At 47.8% G+C, this 9695-nt stretch overlaps 1 long non-coding RNA gene across 1 annotated transcript in view; it reads left to right on the top strand.

Moving 5' to 3' along the window:
• The window catches only part of LOC128101129 (uncharacterized), a 22499-nt gene extending 15011 nt beyond the window's left edge, over window positions 1–7488 (top strand). The window contains exon 2 of the long non-coding RNA XR_008215000.1: window positions 5635–7488. This is a non-coding gene — a long non-coding RNA (uncharacterized LOC128101129). The remainder of the gene's footprint in view (window positions 1–5634) is intronic.
• Window positions 7489–9695: the final 2207 nt, after the last annotated feature.

The raw sequence follows: 9695 nt of genomic DNA on the forward strand, positions 1-9695 counted from the left end.
GTAGTAAATTAGAGACTGAGTATAAGAGCAACTGAAATTTGGGTCATCAGATGCTCTTCTAAGCATTTAAAACCGTCTTAACTGGGGCTGAAGAGGCGGTTCAGCAGTTAAGAGCCCTGGCTGCTCTTCCAGAGGTCCTGAGTTCAATTCCCAGCACCCACATGGTGACTCAAGACCATCTATAATGGGATCTGATGCCTTCTTCTGGTGTGCAGACATACATCGAGACAAAACTCCAATGCACATAAGTAAATAAATCTTTAAAAAGCCTTAACTGTCATAATCTCTACAAGGTAGGGACTCACCTGCTTTTTCAGGTGAGAAAAGGGAAGCACAGAGAGGTGAACTGACTTCTCCAAGATCATACAGTACTTGGAGAAAAGAAATCGAGATTTAGACAAAGGTCACCCACTTCTCACAATTCATCCGGCTCTGCTGAATTTTTTGAGGCTGAAGGAAGCAGTCTGTTCGAGGCCTATGGATCTGATTAACTCTGATGTCTCTGTGCAGAGCTAGCTTCTAGAGGTAGTGTCGATGGGTACTGGATTAATGAGTGCATTTGAAGGATGCACTTGGCCTAACCTGGCAGGGAGATGGGAGGGAGGAAAGGTTACTGACTGAGAATGGAAGGTCTTGGTTAGAGAATGTGGGGATGAAAGGTTGGAAAGGGAGGACTCAGGGGGAATCAGGCTAGTGGAGCAGGTGGGAGGGGGTGTCACTGATGCACAGTTGTCTGTGAGTCATTACCTCAGCGGCCTGTGGGCTCATCCCCAGCTCCCCATGTGAGAGTCACACAACACTCACTTGTTCTTAGATTTGGATGGCGAAGCGAACAGGCTTGCAAACTTCTCACATGCTAATTAAGAAACTAATTAAAACCCATGAGTTCTTAAGGACATATGGTTTATTTAAGGTTGATCCAAGATTGATGTTGAGTTAAACAATGTTCTAATAAATCATAAAATAAGTTGGCTTTAATAATACTGGCATGCTGTCTCAGTGTGCAGGATCAGTTCAGGGGAATTCATTCTTTTATTTGAGATATGATAGAAAAGAAATGATGTAGACACAGGGGTCTCAGGACCTTTTCAAGGCAGTTCCCTCCTCCTTGAATCCCACAGCAACCCTGCTGGGCATGTGTGCTCGGAATGCCCATAGAACAGGAAACGAATAATCAAAAGAGGTTAAGAGCTGTGCAAGATGGCACACACCTTTAATCCCAGCACTTGGGAGGCAGAGGCAGGCAGATCTCTGTGAGTTCGAGGCCAGCCTGGTCTATAGAGTGAGTTCCAGGAGAGCCAAGGGCTACACAGAGAAACACTGTCTTAAAAAAAAAAAAGTTAAGGGATTCAGTGAATGTGCAAAAAACTTAGAAACTTGGGGCTTGGGAAAAGTACCTGCTGTGTAAGTATGAGGGCCTGAGGCTTGATCCCAGAAACCACATAAAAAAAAAGCTGGGTGTGAGCCAGGTGTGGTGGCACATTTGGGAGGCAGAGACAAGCCTGTGAGCTGGTGGCTAGTCTGGTCTACATAGCAAGTCCCAGGACAGCCAGGACTATGTAGAGAGACCTTGTCTCGTAACAAAACAAACAACAATAAAAAGCTGAGTGTGGCGACGTGTTATAATTCCAACACTGGAGAGGCCGAGATGGGTGGATCCACAGGGCTCACTGGCCAGCCCGCCTAGCCTAATTAGTGAGGACCAGTACCAGTGAGAGACCCTGCCTCAAAAAACAAGGTGTGTAATGGCTGAGGGAAGAGCCACATCTTAGGTTGACCTCTGACCTCCACACTAATGCCACTCCCCCCCCCCACACACATATAACGTGATGGGGGTGGAAGGAAGAGAGTCTGAGACGGTGAGTAAGAGGAGAAAGTATTAAAAACGTGCTGGTCTGGTGGTGGCACACACCGTTGATCCCAGCACTTGGGGGGGCAGAGACAGGTGGACCTCTGTGAGTTCGAGGTCAGCCTGGTCTACAGAGTGAGTTCTAAGACAGCCAGGTCTATACAGAGAAACCCTGTCTGGAAAAGCAACAACAAAATTAAAATAAAACTAAATAAAAATGCAGCCTTTGTATCACCTATACCTACAAGCAACATTCCATCAGTTTTCTGTATTCTGCTCTTAGAAGAGGGTCATTAGGTCCGGCTTCCACTCAGTGAGAGGGGACCTCGCAAGGCTGCGTGCGAATGGCAGGACTCCTTGGGGACCATTTTAGGGTTTCCCCATGGGTGTCTCTCCTTCTGGATCAGCCACATCATTGCATCTTGTCTCTCCTCACTTCCTCACCCTCCAAATAAGATCACTTTATGAACTTAGTAAGTGGCAATGTGGCCAGTTTGGGGCGATTTATGTCTCCTATAGACAGAGGCATTGAACTACTTAGGAAACCAGGAAGTGGAAAATGGTTATAAAGGGATCCAGTTACTTTCACTGCCAGAGCAATGTAAAAATGTAACATGAAAAAAATGGACTTAATTGGTGAAAAATTAATTAGACAATTAAACTTATTTCTGCTTAAATACATTTGGGTGTTAACTGGTAATCTGCTTAAGGTTTATGTGAAGGTGGATTTGCTGTTTTGACTCTGTCCTAGGAGGATGGTCTCGTCTAGTTTGCTATGAACACTGCAGGTCTTGCTGAGAAACCAAGGCCAGTTCATTGTTGTTCCTCTCCAGGAAGGACCAGCGGGGGTCAGACTGCCCCAGAGGGCAGAGAAGCATTTGTTTGGGAAGCCCAAGAGGGAATTTCTGCTCCTGCCTCAGGTCTTTTTTAGGGGGGTCAGACTGCCCCAGAGGGCAGAGAAGCATTTGTCTGGGAAGCCCAAGACAGAATTTCTGCTCCTGCCTCAGGTCTCTTCTAGGAAGGACAGCAAACTCCAGGAGGGCACAGCTTTGCAAGCAGGAGGCAGAGGGGCTCAAACTCTACTGCTGGACAAGAAACTAAGAAAAAAAGCTTTTAAAAAATATTACATTTGTGTATGTGTGTGTGTGTGTGTGTGTGTGTGTGTGTGTGTGTGTGTGTGTGTGTGTGTTCTGGTAAATTATTCCATTTCTGTGTTGGGAAGTGTTTCTGGTAAATATTACAATTGTGTGTTTGTGTGTGTGTGTGTGTGTGTGTGTGTGTGTGTGTGTGTGTGTGTGTAGGGGGTGTTTCTTGTTTTTTTGAAAATTTACTTAACCTCTCTCGATGATTTCTTTCCTTGTCTATAACGTGGGCTTCTGGCACACTCCCCGGGCTGAGGAGGCCAGAGAATGACTTGTCTGTGTTAGTTCCCTTTCCACCATCTGGGTTCAGGAGATCCAACTTAGGTTGTCCGATTGGTAGGAAACACCTTTACCCCCTGAGCCATCCTGCCCTCTGCACTCAACCCAGGCCATGTCGTTGGGGAAGGTAGGTAGAGAGAAAGAAATTGCAGACCGGAAATGAGATCTGCACACTAAAATGCAAAAAGTTTGCCTTAACTGGATCCTAGAAGGGCCTGGGAACTTCAGGGAATCACTGACAACTGAGTGAGGGCAATGGAGCCAAGTCTGAATGAATGAATGAACGAACGCATGCATGGATACATGGTGGTGTCCCCCTCCCACCAGACTCCCCTCTGCTCCCTGGCAGGAGACTAGAAGCTCCCCAGAGGCAATACCTAGCAAACCCTGAGGATGGTGTTCTTCAGTGAAAAAGCCAACCTGCCTTCCAATAGTGTCACCTCTGAGCAGTGAGAGGTCACCGCTTCACCCAGACCCAAGGGCGTCCCACCAGCTTCCGGGATCACCCTCTCCTAGACGGCTCAGCTAGGACTCACCAGCCATGTGAGGAAAGCTCTGTGTTGAGAAAGAGACTAAAACCAACAGACGAGAGGGCTGGGATGCCGCCCAGTGGGTAGCATGCCCATCTAGCATGCCTAAAGCTCTGAGTTGGATGTCCAGCACCAGGTACACGCCTCCAAGCTAGGGAGGTGGAGGCAGGAGGATCAGACCTTTAAGGCCATCCTTGGCCACATATTGAGTTTGAGGCCAGCCTGGAATACATGAGACGAGAATCTATCTAAAATAAAAATGGACAAAAAGGAAAGATACCATCCAAGGAACAAAAGAAAAATAATAATTTTTCTCAGAGGCAAGAAGATCTCTCTCTCTCTCTCTCTCTCTCTCTCTCTCTCTCTCTCTCTCTCTATATATATATATATATATATATATATATATATATATATATATATATATATATATATATATATATATCTTTCTGCTCAAATGTTACTTCATCAGAAAGACTTCTTCTGGCCATTCACAGTATCTCTTATCACTCTATCTTATTTCAGTAGGAGAGAACAGAGGCAAAGAGTTGAGAACAAATTGAAATAAGTAATACAGAAACTTTCCCCAGAACTGAAGAGTCCTTTGAGTCTCAAGCACAATGAAGGAAAAGAGACACCACCAAGGCCATTGTGACGTTCCAGAACTCAAGGACAAGGAGCCTAAAAGCTTCCCCAGAAATAAAAGAGTGAATTTTTCCCCTAAAGGATCAGCTATCAGAATGGCCTCAGACTGCTCTATAAGAGTATCTTAGAAAGTAGTGTGAGGCCCCAGAACCCCAAGAAGAAGGCTGGAGCTCACTGAGTGGCCAAGGCTGACCTTGAACCACCTCTACCTCCCTACCTGCCATTCTGTTCTCTGCTCAGTTATCAGTGAAGTACTCCAAGGAAATGGAGGGAATGTTAGACACGCAATTTCTCAAAGACTTGCTGTCTCCTCTCTTGGAATAAATCAAGAAAGAGGGTGACAGGGGATCCCAAACCAGGCAAATAGCAAAAGAAAGTCTTAGGACATAGGAAAGCAAAACATCCAGCCCAGACTACAGGGGACAGAGGGAGATGGGAGATCTCTGAGAAAAAATGGGCTGGGTGAATGACCCAGATTCCTTGGTGGGTGGAAACACTGAGGCTGTTGTAAAGTCTAAGACAACAATCTTGACATTCAGAATTTAAAGCAAAAAACCCACAACAAAACCAAACCACCATCACCACCAACAGCCCAGGGTGCTGGGAAGTGGGCTCAGCAGTTAAGAGGACTGCTTTTGCAGAGGACTGGAGTTCGGGGCCCAGCATCCCCATCAGGTGACTCACAACCACCTGTAACTCCAGCGCCAGGGGTCCGATGCTCTCTTCTGGCCTCTGTGTGTACCTGCAGCCACAGGTACACAAACTCACATACATATATGCTGCAAACTTACAAAGGAAAAAAAAAAACAACAACACAGCTCACTGTTAACTTTAGTTACAACAAAAAAGAGCTCAGGGCTGGAGTTGTAGCTGAGTGGTGGAGTTCTTGCCTAGCATGCATGATGCATCAGGCCCTGGGTTGGAGGGTCAGGGCAGGGAGGGAGAGAGAGTGCCACTGTGGAAAACTGTTAGCTGTTAATTTATGCAAGAGTCATAATCATACTGAGCAGAGGAGAAAGTTACTCATTGTTGGTACATCACAAGAGCAGACAGGGTCCAGGCCTGTCTTTAGACATAGGAAGATAAACACCAGAAAATACATTCAACAGCATGATATTGGTCACTCTGAGTCCAAGAGAAAGTAAAATAAAGTGTTTTTCAGTGCTTTTGACTTTTTTTTTTTTTTTGACAGGTCCTCATGTAGCCCAGGCTGGCCTGGAATTCACTAAGCAGCAGAGGCTGATCTTGAACTGCCTTACCTCCCAAGTGCTAGGGTTACAGGATACTCTGCAATTATCACTCCGAGAACCGTCAACATGAAGTTGGAAAGCTCTGATGTGAAGACAGGCATTCTCAGTTCCCAAGACCTGCCAATGGGGACCAGAACAGAATCGCTGCTGGGGAGACCACTGCTCCCCAAGTCTGGTCAGGCTGGGAAGGCTGTCCTGGTCTGGGATCCTAGCCTGGATGATGATGTATGCCTTCAGGGGTGGTGGGCAATGAACTAAGTTAAAGGACATAGTTTTAAATCTCATTTAAATGTTTCTCATGTCAGAAAGCTTTGTTACTATTTTTAAAGTTTATCTCTGTGTATGTGCATGTATGTGTGCGTGTGTGCGTGCATGCCTGTGTGTGCCCGTGCGCAGGCGCAGGTGCACGTGTGGGCATGCTTATGAAGCCCAGGCAAAAGCCTTTCCTGTTGTTTTCAGGTGCTCTGTCCACCTTAGTTTCTTTCTCTCATCAGCTTGAAGCTCACCAAGCAGGTTAGTGTGACTGGCCAGCAAGTTTCTTCCTCTTCAACGTGGGATTACAGCTGTGCCTCCATACCTGGCTTTTTTTTTTTTTTTTTTTTTTAACATGGGTTCTAGGGGATTGAATTTAGGCCCTTATCCAAACACTTTCCCAACTGAGTCATCATCGCAGCCCAACCAGTCGTTTGTTTGAGACAGCGTTAGGTCTCAACCAAACTCACTATGTAGCGGAGGATGACCTTAAACTGAACCCCCGGCCTCTCCCCACAAGCGTGAGGCACACAGGTGTACAGCTGTATACTCCCATACCTGGCTACTGAAAATAGCACATCTTCAAGTCCCCAGACACCCACCACCAGGGCTAACGTTAGACACCACGAATACCATCTTGTCCTTGAGAGCTGAGGACAGACGTGAGTCAGTCTCTTCACCGTTAAAGCCGGACTCATTCAGTTATTCAACAGCTATTTCCTGAGTACCTACTGTGTGCAGGAAGCCTGGCATGGGGCTGGGGAAATGCTGGATTGGTCTATTGCTGGGCTCCAAGTGGCCAGATGGACAGAGCAGATGGAGGAGGGGGGGGATGGGGACGCGGGGACTCACGGGCATGTGGCAAAGGCCCAAACTCAAGGCTTGTGTTCTGGTGGGGGAGGGGTCCCTGGTGTCCCTTTCACCAGCATGGATAGGACTTCAGAGGATGATCTTCAGAGGACTGGAGTCTGGTTTTGGAGGAGGAGACCTTGATAGGGACTGCATAGTATGTGTCCCACGGGCTTCTGTGGCTATTTTGGGAGGCTGAGGGAACTTTAGGAAGTGAGGCCTACCCTGGAGGAAGCAGGTCACTGGGAGTAGGTTCTTTGCGGGAACCTCACCCTTGGCTCCTTCCTGGTCCTCTCTCTGCTTCCTGGTTGGCTGGGTGATCATGAAGTGAATAGCACTACGTCACCACCAACACATGGGGTCATGTGACCATGGACGGACCCAGGCGAATCTGAGAGCCAGACTCAATCTTTCTTCCCCAAATCCTACTATTCCAGGTAATTTGGTCACAATGACAGAAGAATAACAAATGTAAGCTCTAGAAAATGTCTAGGCCATTCATTCCTTTTGCAACTCACAAATCAGTGACACTCCTAAACCAACTCTGCGGGCCAATAGCGTAAGCAGCTGTTTACTCACCACGTGAAGACACAGCAAAGAAACTTCGGGGTGGGGGGACCCTCACCTCATACCTACTGTTATGTCACAACAAAAGCAAGAATTAAAATCTCAAATACAAGACAGTCACTAACAGATTTTTAAGGATGCGCGTCTGTGTCTGTGTGTCTGAATGCCACAGCGTGCACGTGGAGGTCGGAGGGCATCTTGTGGAGTCGGTTTCTTCAGCCACCTTTGTGTGGACTCGGGGAATTGAACTCAGGTCGTCGGGCTTGCGCAGCAAGGGCTTTCACTGGTCAGCCCTCTCAGCAGCCCTACAACAGTCTTTTAAACTGCATACATTTAACGCCTTTCATGAAAGAAAACCAAAACAAACCGCTACTTGAGCCCTCTTTTCTGCTTGTCACTCACGCAGTTCCTCACACCTGGTGCGGTCTCACACCTAAGCCCTAGTGGGTTTAAAGGCTTCCCCTGTCCACGGCTCCTGTCCCAGGCTAGGGCCCCCCAAGCTGATTCTTCAGGTTTTGCTTCTGCACCAGGGTGGGCTCAGGTAAGTCGGGAACAGAATTTAGACCAGCTCTTGCCATCATGAAAGTAAGAGGAAAGTAGGGGAGTGCCCTGGAGTCAAGACAGAGTTCTCTTTCCTCACACCCTCAACTTAGCTTCCTTCCCAGCTGTGGTCTGGGATTTCCGCCCCAGGGACCTCCCTGAGGTCCTGCTCCACCTGGCTATCCTTGACTGCTGGAAGCCTTGGACTTTGCTCACATCCCATTTCTTTCTTTCTATTTTCCCTTAAATCCTCTTTTACATTTCTTTATTTCATTTCATGTGTATCTGTGCATGGTGTGCATGCCTGGTATTCTCGGAGGTCAGAAGAAGGCACTTGGGGCCCCTCGGAGTCAGCTGAGAACACACCCGGACACTGAATTCTCCGCACGAAGGAGATTTATTACCTGGAGGGATAAAGGAGGGGCGTGCCACTGGACTGGACAAAGGCAGACAGCAAGCCGCAGGGGTGGTTTTTAAGGAGAAAAGGGCAAAGTCTGGGCTCAGGTGAGTTGATAAGTTCCCATTGGACAGGTTAGCCAGTGTAGCCAAATAATGAATTTTGATTGCTGGACCTTGGTGTTTTGTCTCAGGAATGAGTCTAGTGGCCAAATAGGGGAATGGACCTTGGGGTCAGCTTTAGGAATGTAATCTAATGGTTTAGCAAGGGAGAGGGAAGGAGAAAGGGTAAAACCTGTTCATGCCGTGTTTGCCTGCTCCGGCCTGTCAGAGAACCCTTCAGGCTTTGGAACCTCTGGAACTGGAGTTATGGATGGTTGGGAGCCGCTCTGTGGGTGCTGGGAATTGAACCTGGGTCCTCTGCAAGAGCAACTGCTGAGCCATCTCTCGAGCCCCGCATTCCCATTTCTCCAGCGTCTCCCTTGGCTTGGACACTAGTCTCTGTTGGTTCCTGGCTCCTTGCAAAGCAGCCCTCTCCACACTCTCCCTTCTGCCGTGAGGACGTGTACATGTCTCTTCCAGAGTCTTTTCCAAACCCCCAGGGATCTCACTGGTGACCATCCCCAGCTTCTACCCCCAGCATCCCGTTCTCTTCCCTGCTTCAGCCTGAGGTTCATGCTCTAACCAGCACTTCCAGTCTCCTCCTAGACTTTCCTGGGCACCTGAGGTGAGGGCTGCAAACAGGGCACTTGTTTCCTCCACGCCTGGTCCACCCTGTGCCCCGAACGCCTTCCTTCGGAGGCGACCTCGGCACCTTCCTCTTCATCCCTCCCCTGGTTGCTTCAGCCTGGTGGTGCTCACCTTCAATCCCAGCCCTGAGGAGGCAGAGGCAGGTGGATCTCTGTGAGTTCCAAGACAACTAGAGCTGTGTAGAGAGACCCTGCCTTAAAAAAAACCACACACACACACACACACACTTACACACACTCACACACTCACACACTTACACACACTCACACACACTCTCACACACACACTCTCACACACACATGTTCACACACACTCACACATACACACACATACACACACTGTTTAATTTCAATTAAACATTGGTGCTGGCCTCTCTTTCACAAACACATCATCGCCTTCAACCTCTCCCCTGTGAAACTTCTGTTAGAGCGAAAACAAAAGCCAGGCATGGAGGCCACATTTCAGTAATCCCAGCACACAGGACATTGCGGCAGGAGCATTGCTGTAAATGGTAGTCTCTCCTTAGCTGCATAATGAGACCTTGTGTCCAAAATCAAAACAAAAATAAACAAATAACCACCAAAGAATCAAAATAAAAATAACAAGGAGTTAAAAAAAAGTGTACTTCTCAGTGCTGGTGAGGCTGCTG

The sequence above is a fragment of the Peromyscus californicus genome, unplaced genomic scaffold (assembly GCF_007827085.1).
Source record: "Peromyscus californicus insignis strain IS unplaced genomic scaffold, ASM782708v3 Scaffold_7__1_contigs__length_154581171, whole genome shotgun sequence".
Taxonomy (NCBI): domain Eukaryota; kingdom Metazoa; phylum Chordata; class Mammalia; order Rodentia; family Cricetidae; genus Peromyscus; species Peromyscus californicus.